The sequence below is a fragment of the Hemiscyllium ocellatum genome, chromosome 28 (assembly GCF_020745735.1).
Source record: "Hemiscyllium ocellatum isolate sHemOce1 chromosome 28, sHemOce1.pat.X.cur, whole genome shotgun sequence".
Classification (NCBI taxonomy): domain Eukaryota; kingdom Metazoa; phylum Chordata; class Chondrichthyes; order Orectolobiformes; family Hemiscylliidae; genus Hemiscyllium; species Hemiscyllium ocellatum.
In genome coordinates this window covers 2,840,003-2,848,924 of record NC_083428.1, presented here as the reverse complement: position 1 = coordinate 2,848,924, position 8,922 = coordinate 2,840,003, and positions in this window count along the sequence as shown.

The following is an 8,922-nucleotide window of genomic DNA, read 5'->3' as shown; positions in this document are numbered from 1 at the left end:
TGCAGTGCATCTTGTAGATGGTATATGCTGCTGCTGCTACTGTGTGGAGGGAGTGGATGGGATGCCAATCAAATGGGATCCTTTTTGCCCTGGAAGGTTTCTGTTTTCTGTCGGAGTTGTACCCATTGAGGCAGGAGGAGAGGTAGGGGGATGCCTGGAAGCTGGTGCATTTGGGGACAGGAGACTATTCAGCCCCTTGAGCCTTGCCTCCCATCTAACAGCAAACTGGTTTAATTTTAACTAAACCTAAGACAGCATCCACTGCTTTTCAGACTTCCACTTTTTTCTTCAAGAGGGCATAGTTCCTGCGAATGGGCTGTCTCAAATTGTAAAGTTTTGGGTTTGCTCTGTCACTGTACCTGTTTTGCTCTTGCTTTCTCTTCACTTGTTCCTGCTTCTCCCTTAATCCCACCCACAGGAAATGGCGCCTCTCCATGCACCTATACAATCCTTTTAATCCTGACCACCACCCTCTATTAGATTTAGATTAGATTACAGTTTGGAAACAGGCCCTTCGGCCGGACAAGTCCACACTGACCCGCCGAAGCGCAACCCACCCAGACCCATTCCTCGACGTTTACCCCTTCACCTAACACTATGGGCAATTTAGCATGGCCAATTCACCTAACCTGCACATTTTTGGACTGTGGGAGGAAACCGGAGCACCCGGAGGAAACCCATGCAGACACGGGGAGAATGTGCAAACTCCACACAGTCAGTCGCCTGAGGTGGGAAATGAACCCAGGTCTCTGGCGCTGTGAGGCAGAAGTGCTAACCACTGTGCCATCGTGCTGCCCAATTATTGTCAGCTCAATAGAACCCTAGCCTGGAGAGTGTCCCTGTGCTTTCTGATGGAATGTGTTTGACTCTGGGCTCTCCATCTCAGTTCCTAAGGTTGTTACCCTGCTTCTGGAGTCCAGCACCGCACCCCACCAATCTCTGCAAGATCAGGAGCAGTGAGACTGCACTGGCTGCTGTGTTTGGATCTCTTTCCTGAAGTTAGCAAGAGCAGGATTGGGCTGAAGCTCCAATCCCCGAGGGTGTCAGCTAACTGACAGTGCCTCTGATTTGTGAGTTGATCTCTTGCTGTATTGAGAATAGGGTGAGCTGTTGCTATAGTAATGTGCAGATGATATCTCTTCCCTGGGTTGCATTGAGAATTGCAGCGAAAACACTGTTAGACTCTACACTTTAATCAGAGCTGACATGAGGGTGGGTTTAATCTCTAACCTTGGGTTCCCTCATCAATAGTTGTACAGATTCTCTGGCGATCTGACCCAGCTGCTGTCTGAAGAGAATTGCTCAGCATAATAGGTGGTAGGGCAAAGGGGCAATTCTCATTTCCATCTTACCTGACAAGGTGGTTTTCTTCAGTTTCCTTGCTCCAGACCCCTCATTAGGCCAAATGTTGACAGCCATTCAGTTATGTAATGAATAAAATCACATCACCACATCAACTCAAACAGGTCCAGGTCCAATCTTTCCAACCTGTCCTTTTAGGGTAAAGCCTTTCTTCTGGGAATCATTCACCTGTGCAATCTCTGAACTGGCTCCAATGCAATTGTATCTCTAAATAAGGAGACTGAAAGTGTAGATCACACCAGAGGATAGTCCTGACACGTGCTCATGTGGGGGGTCTCACATGTACATTTTCCCCTGACCCTCCCACCCCCACTCCTTGGCTATGGCTTTTGTGCTATCACTGGTAAGGGTGAGTGTCAGAGCTGAGCAGAGTAACTGATGGAGGTGGCTATCATTAATGAAGGCAAATATTTCAATAAAGCAACAATTTAACTTTGTTTCTTTTCATTGTTTGTTTGCTGTGGTACAGTTTCTACTGGGTTGTTCATTTTCAGAGCAATTTGTAATTGAGAAAACTAGTTGAAGGCATCCTGGATCATTCTGATGCATTCTGTTGGATTAAATCAAGTTGCTGTTTCCCATAAAGCTTAGAGTCACAGACATCGAGATGTACAACATGGAAACAGACCCTTCGGTCCAACCCGTCCACGGCGACCAGATATCCTAACCCAAGCTGTTTAAGGAAGAATTGGCTGCACCACAAAACTGGTGTTTCCTCTCTGGTAAATGTATCCACACTGGAAGTTTCATCACCTGTTCCAGTTTGAGTCATGAAGGAGTGATGCAAGTTATATCTAAGTAGGGGACAGGCTGCTGTTGGTCTGGGGGTGACGAATGTAACAGGATAATTTAATGGTCTCATCATAAAGGAGCTTCTCAGTGAGAGTGGTCATAATATGATCAATCTTTACTTTTTCAACAGTATGAGGGGGAGAGATCGGGATCTGCAACTAAAGTCTTAAATACATGTCACGGATATGATGACAAATTTGACCAAAGTGGAGTTCTTGAGAATACTTGTAGCTTGGGTAGTGGATGAGGTCATGGATTCATTCACCAGGCTGGCATGTTTATTTGCAAATGTTTAGTCACCTTGCTAGGTGACATCATCAGTGCCTCCTCTGTTCCACCTGGTATTGATTTGGCTCATTTTGTTGGTCCATCCGGTTCTGTATCCGCATAGTTTGGATGCAGGGTCCAGTTCAATGTGTTTATTGATTTGAGTTCTGGTTGGAGTGCCAGGCTTCAAAGCATTCTCTGGCGTGTCTCTGTTTTGCCTGGGCCAGGATGGTTACGTCATTGCAGTTGAATTTATGTCCTTTGTCATCTGTGTGGTTGGAAATGAGAAAGTGATAGTGGAGTCTGGCAGAGTCTAGCTGATGTTTGTGCACTTATGTGGTCAGTTTTCTTCCTGTTTGTCCTATGTGGTATTTCTCACAGTCTTTGCAGGGTATCTTGTTGATAACGTTCATCCTATTGGATGTGGATGTTGGGTCTTTAACCTTTGTGAGGAGCTGGTGGAAGGTGTTGACAGGCTTGTGGGCCATTAGGATTCCTGGGCTCTGAGTAGTCAGGTGGTTATCACTGATATGTCTTTGATGTACAGTATCGTCACTATCGTGTCAGGTTGTGTAGTGTGTTCCTCTTTGGGTTTGTCCTGTGAGTATGGGAGGATAGTGCTCTTGGAGCAGCTGTTTCCTTAGAATAGGTGTTTCTGTTCTGCCTTCTGGAGTTCTGCGTTGCTGCAGTGTGTCTTTGCCTGTTTAAATAACATCCCAATGTAGTTCCGTTTGTGGGTGCTGGGGTGGTAGCTGTTATTGTTCAGTATCTGGTCAGTGTGGGTATTGTGTGTACAGGAAGAACAACAAGATGCTGAATTCTAGTTTGCTGTGAACGATGGTCTGTTTAAGGTTTGGCAGTTGTTTGAATGCGAATATTAGAGGTATAGGGATGATCTTGGCGAGATGTTCATCATTGATGACATGCTGAAGGCTGCAAAGAAGATGGGGTAATCTCTCCACTCCAGAGAAGTATTGAACAACAAAGGGTGCTCTGTCGGTGGTACTCAGGATGGGACGTACTTGGATTGGAAGCAGTTCAGAAGTGTTCATTCATCTGATTCCTGAGATGAGAGGTTTGTCTTATCGGGAAAGATTGAGCAGGTTGGGCCTGTATTCCTTGAGTTTAGAAGAATATAGCAGTGTAAACATGACATCCAATAAGTTTCAGTAACTTACTTCGAAAAAGTGCAGTAATTCCTTCCACAATCCATAGCTTTTAAAACAGTTTTTTTTTCTCTCATTTTAGATAGTCTTTAAACTTGAATCTTATTGAATGATTGATTGTGCAGGTTAGAGGGGCCACACATTGGTTGTAATCTTTCAAAAATCACTGGAGTCAGGGAAAGTCCCAGATGATTGGAAAATCGCTGTTGTAACCCCCTTGTTCAAGAAAGGATCAAGACAAAAGATTGAAAATTATAGGCCGATTAGCCCAACACGCTTGTAGTTAAATTTCTAGAAATTTATCGTTAAGGATGAATTTCTAAATTCTTGGAAGTGCAGGGTCAGATTAGAACAAGTCAACATGGATTTATTAAGGGGAGATCGTGCCTGACAAACCTGTTAGAATTCTTTGAAGAGGTGACAAGTAGATTAGACCAGGGAAACCCAGTGGATGTTATCTATCCAGACTTCCAAAAGGCCTTTGATAAGGTGTCTCACAGGAGGCTGCTGAGTAAGGTGGCAGCCCATAGTGTTTGAGGTGAACAACTGGCATGGATTGAGGATTGGCTGTCTGACAGAAGGCAGAGAGTTGGGATAAAAGGTTCTTTTTCAGAATGGCAGCCAGTGACTAGTGGTGTCCCATAAGGTTCAGTGTTGGGGCCGCAACTGTTCACTCTATAAATGATTGAGATGAAGAGACTGGAGGCATTCTGGCAAAGTTCACCAATAATACAAAGTTAGGTGGATAGGCAGGTAGTGGTGGGGAGGCTGCAGAAGGATTTGGACAGTTTAGGAGAGTGGTCCAGGAAATGGCTGATGAAATTCAATGTGAGCAAGTGTGAGGTCTTGCACTTCAGAAAAAAGAACACAGGCATGGACTATTTTATAAATGGTGAGAAAATATAAAGCCAAAGTACAAAGGGATCTGGGAGTGTTAGTCCAGAATTCTCTAAAGGTTAATTTGCAGGTTTGAGTCCATGATTAAGAAAGCAAATGTAATGTTGTTGTTTATCTCAAGAGGGTTGGAATATAAAAGCAGCGAAGTGCTTCTGAGACTTTATAAAGCTCTAATTAGGCCCCATTTAGAATACTGTGTCCAGTTTTGGGCCCCACACCTCAGGAAAAACATACTGTCACTGGAGCGTGTCCAGCGGAGATTCACACAAATGATCTCTGGAATGGGAGGCTTAACTTACGATGAATGGCTGAGGATCCTGGGATTGTATTCATTAGAGTTTAGAAGGTTGAGGGGAGACCTAATAGAAACTTCCAAGACAAGGATGTTGCCAGGGTTGAAGGATTGAGCTACAGGGAGAGGCTGAACAGGCTGGGGCTGTTTTCCCTGGAGTGTTGGAGGCTGAGGGGTGACCTTATTAGAGGTTTACAAAATTATGAGGGGCATAGATAGGATAAATAGGCAAAGTCTTTTCCCTAGGGTCAGGGAGTCCAGAACTAGACAGCATAGGTTTAGGGTGAGAGGGGAAAGATATAAAAGAAACCTAAAGGGCAACTTTTTCACACAGGATGGTATGTGAATGGAATGAGCTGCCAGAGGAAGTAGTGGAGGCTGGTACAATTGCAACATTTAAGAGGCATTTGGATGAGTATATGAATAGGAAGGGTTTGGAGGGATATGGGCCGGGTGCTGGCAGGTGGGACTAGATTGAGTTGGTGTATCTGGTCGGCATGGGTGGGTTGGACCGAAGGATCTGTTTCCGTGCTGTACATCTCAATGACTCTATAACGCATGGCTTAGAAAGGGTGGATGCTGGGAAGTTGTTTCCTTCAGGCAGGGATACTAAGTGTGGGGGGCATTAGAGGGGATCCATTTAGAATGGAAATGAGGAGATATTTCTTCAGCCAGAGAGTGGTGGGCCCGTGGAATTCATTGCCATAGAGCGCAGTAAAGGCCGGGGTATTAAATGTCTTCAAGGCAGAGATTGGTAAATTCTTGATCTCGCAAGGAATTAAGGGCTACGGGAAGAGTGCAGGTAAGTGGAGTTGAAATGCCCATCAGCCATGATTGAATGGCAGAGTGGTCTCAATGGGCCGAATGGCCTTACTTCCACTCCTATGTCTTATGGTCTTGTGTTCTGCTCCTGTTCCTAATTTTTATGATTTTATAGACTGGACCATTTGCCTACATGAACACAGAAATTTTAAAAAACTTTAAACTTTGAAAATTTTGAACTTTGAAAAAATTACTCAGGAACTAATGACTCTACCCCTAGTGTAACTGGAACAATGCTTCTGTGGATCTTTAAGTAATTTCTGTAATTGAGGACTGGGACACCAAGCACAAATGTTTATTTTTGTGATAATCCAATTCCCAGCTACAAATAAACTAAAATGTCCTGTTACCACACTTCAGTATAGAACAAAGAAAATTTACAGCCCAGGAACAGGCCCTTCGGCCCTCCAAGCCTCAGCTGATCCAAATGTACTGTCTAAACCTATCGCCAACTCCTAAGCATCTGTATCCCACTGCCCCCCCCCCCCCCCCCCACCTACTCATGCATTTATCCAGACGCATTTTAAATGAATCTACCGTGCCTGCCTCTACCACCTCTGCTGGCAACGCGTTCCAAACGCCCACCACCCTCTGTGTGAAGTACTTACCACGTGTATCCCCCTTAAACTTTCCACCTCGCACCTTGAAAGAATGACCACTTGTTATTGAATCCTTCACCCTGGGGAAAAAGCTTGTCTCTATCCCCCCTGTCTATACCCTTCATGATTTTGTAAACCTCAATCAGGTTCGTCCCTCAATCTCCTCTTTTCTAGTGAAAATAAACCTAACCTACTCAACCTCTCTTCATAGCTAGCACCCTCCATACCAGGCAACATCTTCGTAAACCTTCTCTGCACCCTCTCCAAAGTGTCCACATCTCTTTGGTAATGTGGCGACCAGAACTGTACACAGTATTCTAAATGCAGCCGAACCAACATCTTGTACAATGTTAACATGACTTGCCAGCTCTTATACTCAATACCCTGTCCAATGAAGACAAGCATACTATAAGCCTGCTTGGCCACTCCATCCACCTGTGCAGCAACCTTCAGCGTACAATGCACTCCCACAATATCTCTGCCCATCAACTTTTCCCAAGGCTCTTCCATTCATTGTATAATTCGCTCTAGAATTAGACTTCCCTAAATGCATCACCTCACATTTGTCTGGATTGATCTCCATCTGCCACATCTCTGCCCAACTCTCCAGTCTATCTATATCCTCCTGTATTCTCTGACAGTCCCTTATGCTTTCTGCTACTCCACCAATCTTTGTGTCATCTGCAAACTTGCTGATCTTACCAACAGTGCCCTCTTCCAGATCATTTATGTATATTACTAACAACAATGACCCCAACACTGACCCCTGTGGAACACCATTGGTCACCTTTCTCCATTTCGAGAAACTCCCTTCAACTACTACTCTCTGTCTCCTTTTGCTCAACCAGTTCTTTATCCACCTAGCTAGAACACCCTGCACACCATGTGACTTCACTTTCTCCATTAGTCTACCATGGGGAACCTTATCAAATGCCTTACTAAAGTCCATGTACATGACATCAATAGCCTTTCCTTCATCTATCAACTTGGTCACTTCCTTGAAGAACTCTACTAAGTTGGTGAGGCATGATCTCCACCACACAAAACCATGTTGCCTCTTACTGATAAGCTCATTCTTTTCTAAATATAAATAGATCCTATCTCAGTAACCTCTCCAGCAACTTCCCCACCACCCTGATGTCAGACTCACTGGTCTGTAGTTACCTGCAATATCCCTACTACCCTTCTTGTACAGGGAGACAACATGAGCAACCTTCCAGTCCTCCAGCACCTCACCTGTATTTAAGGATGCCACAAAGATATATGTCAGGACTCCAGCTATTTCCTCTCTCGCCTCTCTCAGCAACCTGGGATAGATCCCATCCGGTCCTGGGGATTTGTCCACCTTAATTACCTCTAGCCTACCCAACACATCTGCCCTACTTATGCCAACGTGATCCAGACTAATCAAACTTCTATCTCTAATCTCAAGATTCATTGTATTCCTCTCCTCAGTGAACACTGATGCAAAGTAATCATTCAGAATCTCACCCATTCTCTCAGGTTCAACACATAGCCTTCCTTCGTTATCTTTTAGTGGAACAATCCTTTCTCTAGTTACCTGCTTGTTTCTTATATAAGAATAAAATGCTTTGGGATTCTCCTTAATTCTGCTCACTAAAGCTATTTCATGAACCCTTTTAGCCACTTGATTCCTTGTTTAAGACTTGTCCTACTCTTCCGATATTCCTCCAGGGTCCATTCTGTTCTTAGCTGCCTGGACCTTATGTACACTTTCCTTTTCCTCTTGGATGGTCGTACAATTTCTCCTGTCATCCACGGTTCATGAATCTTGCCCTTCCTATCCTTTGCCTTCAACAGGACATGCCAATCCTGCACTATCTTTAACGTATCTTTGAAAGTCTTCCACATCTCAAATGTGGACTTTCCTTCAAATAGCTGTGTCCAATCCACATTTCCCAGCTCCTACCTAATTTTGATATAATTGGCCCTGGCCCAGTTTAGTACTGGTTCCTTAGGACCACTCTCATCTTTATCTATGAGTATTCTAAAATTACAGAATTGTGGTCACTGTTCCCAAAGAAATCCCCCACTGCAACATGTCAAGAATTTTATTTAGATCAACATTTTCCAAATGACCTTTTGAACAAATACCAAATCACAGTGCCGTATGACAAGTTTTCCATTTGATGTTATGCAAATGAGTTTGAGTGAACATGCAAAACAAAATTCCTCTGAAAAGGAGGACAGTTTGGAGGCTGATTTTCCACAAATGAAGCTTTGCTCCTGTTCACCCTTACCTGTCTTTGTTTGCTGGATGTTGTGGTGCAATTTCGCCACCTGCTCTCAGTTTTGGTGAGTGTCCGGCAGCTGCTGTGGATGTGAACTGACACTGAGACCTCCTCTGGTCTCCTGCAAACAGCAATCTTACCTCCGGTCAGCAAGAAAAGAGCTTAATTTAGACCAGAAAATTATTACCGTCTTTGCCATCACCTCATCTGCTGTTGAAAAGCTGCTCCATTTTTGTTACCCCCAGATTTGTTTATTCCAGCACACTCCTTGCCCTTTTACCCATCCTCTGTCCTCCATAAACTTCAGCTCATCCAAACCTCTGCTGTTTCTATGTTAATTTGCCCCGTCCCATTCACAGCTGAAAAGTGTGGCACTGGAAAAGTACAGCAAGTCAGGCAGCATCCGAGGAGCAGGAGAATCGATGTTTCCCCTTTCACAGGACGGGAGAGAAATGGTCTAGAAACTATACAAT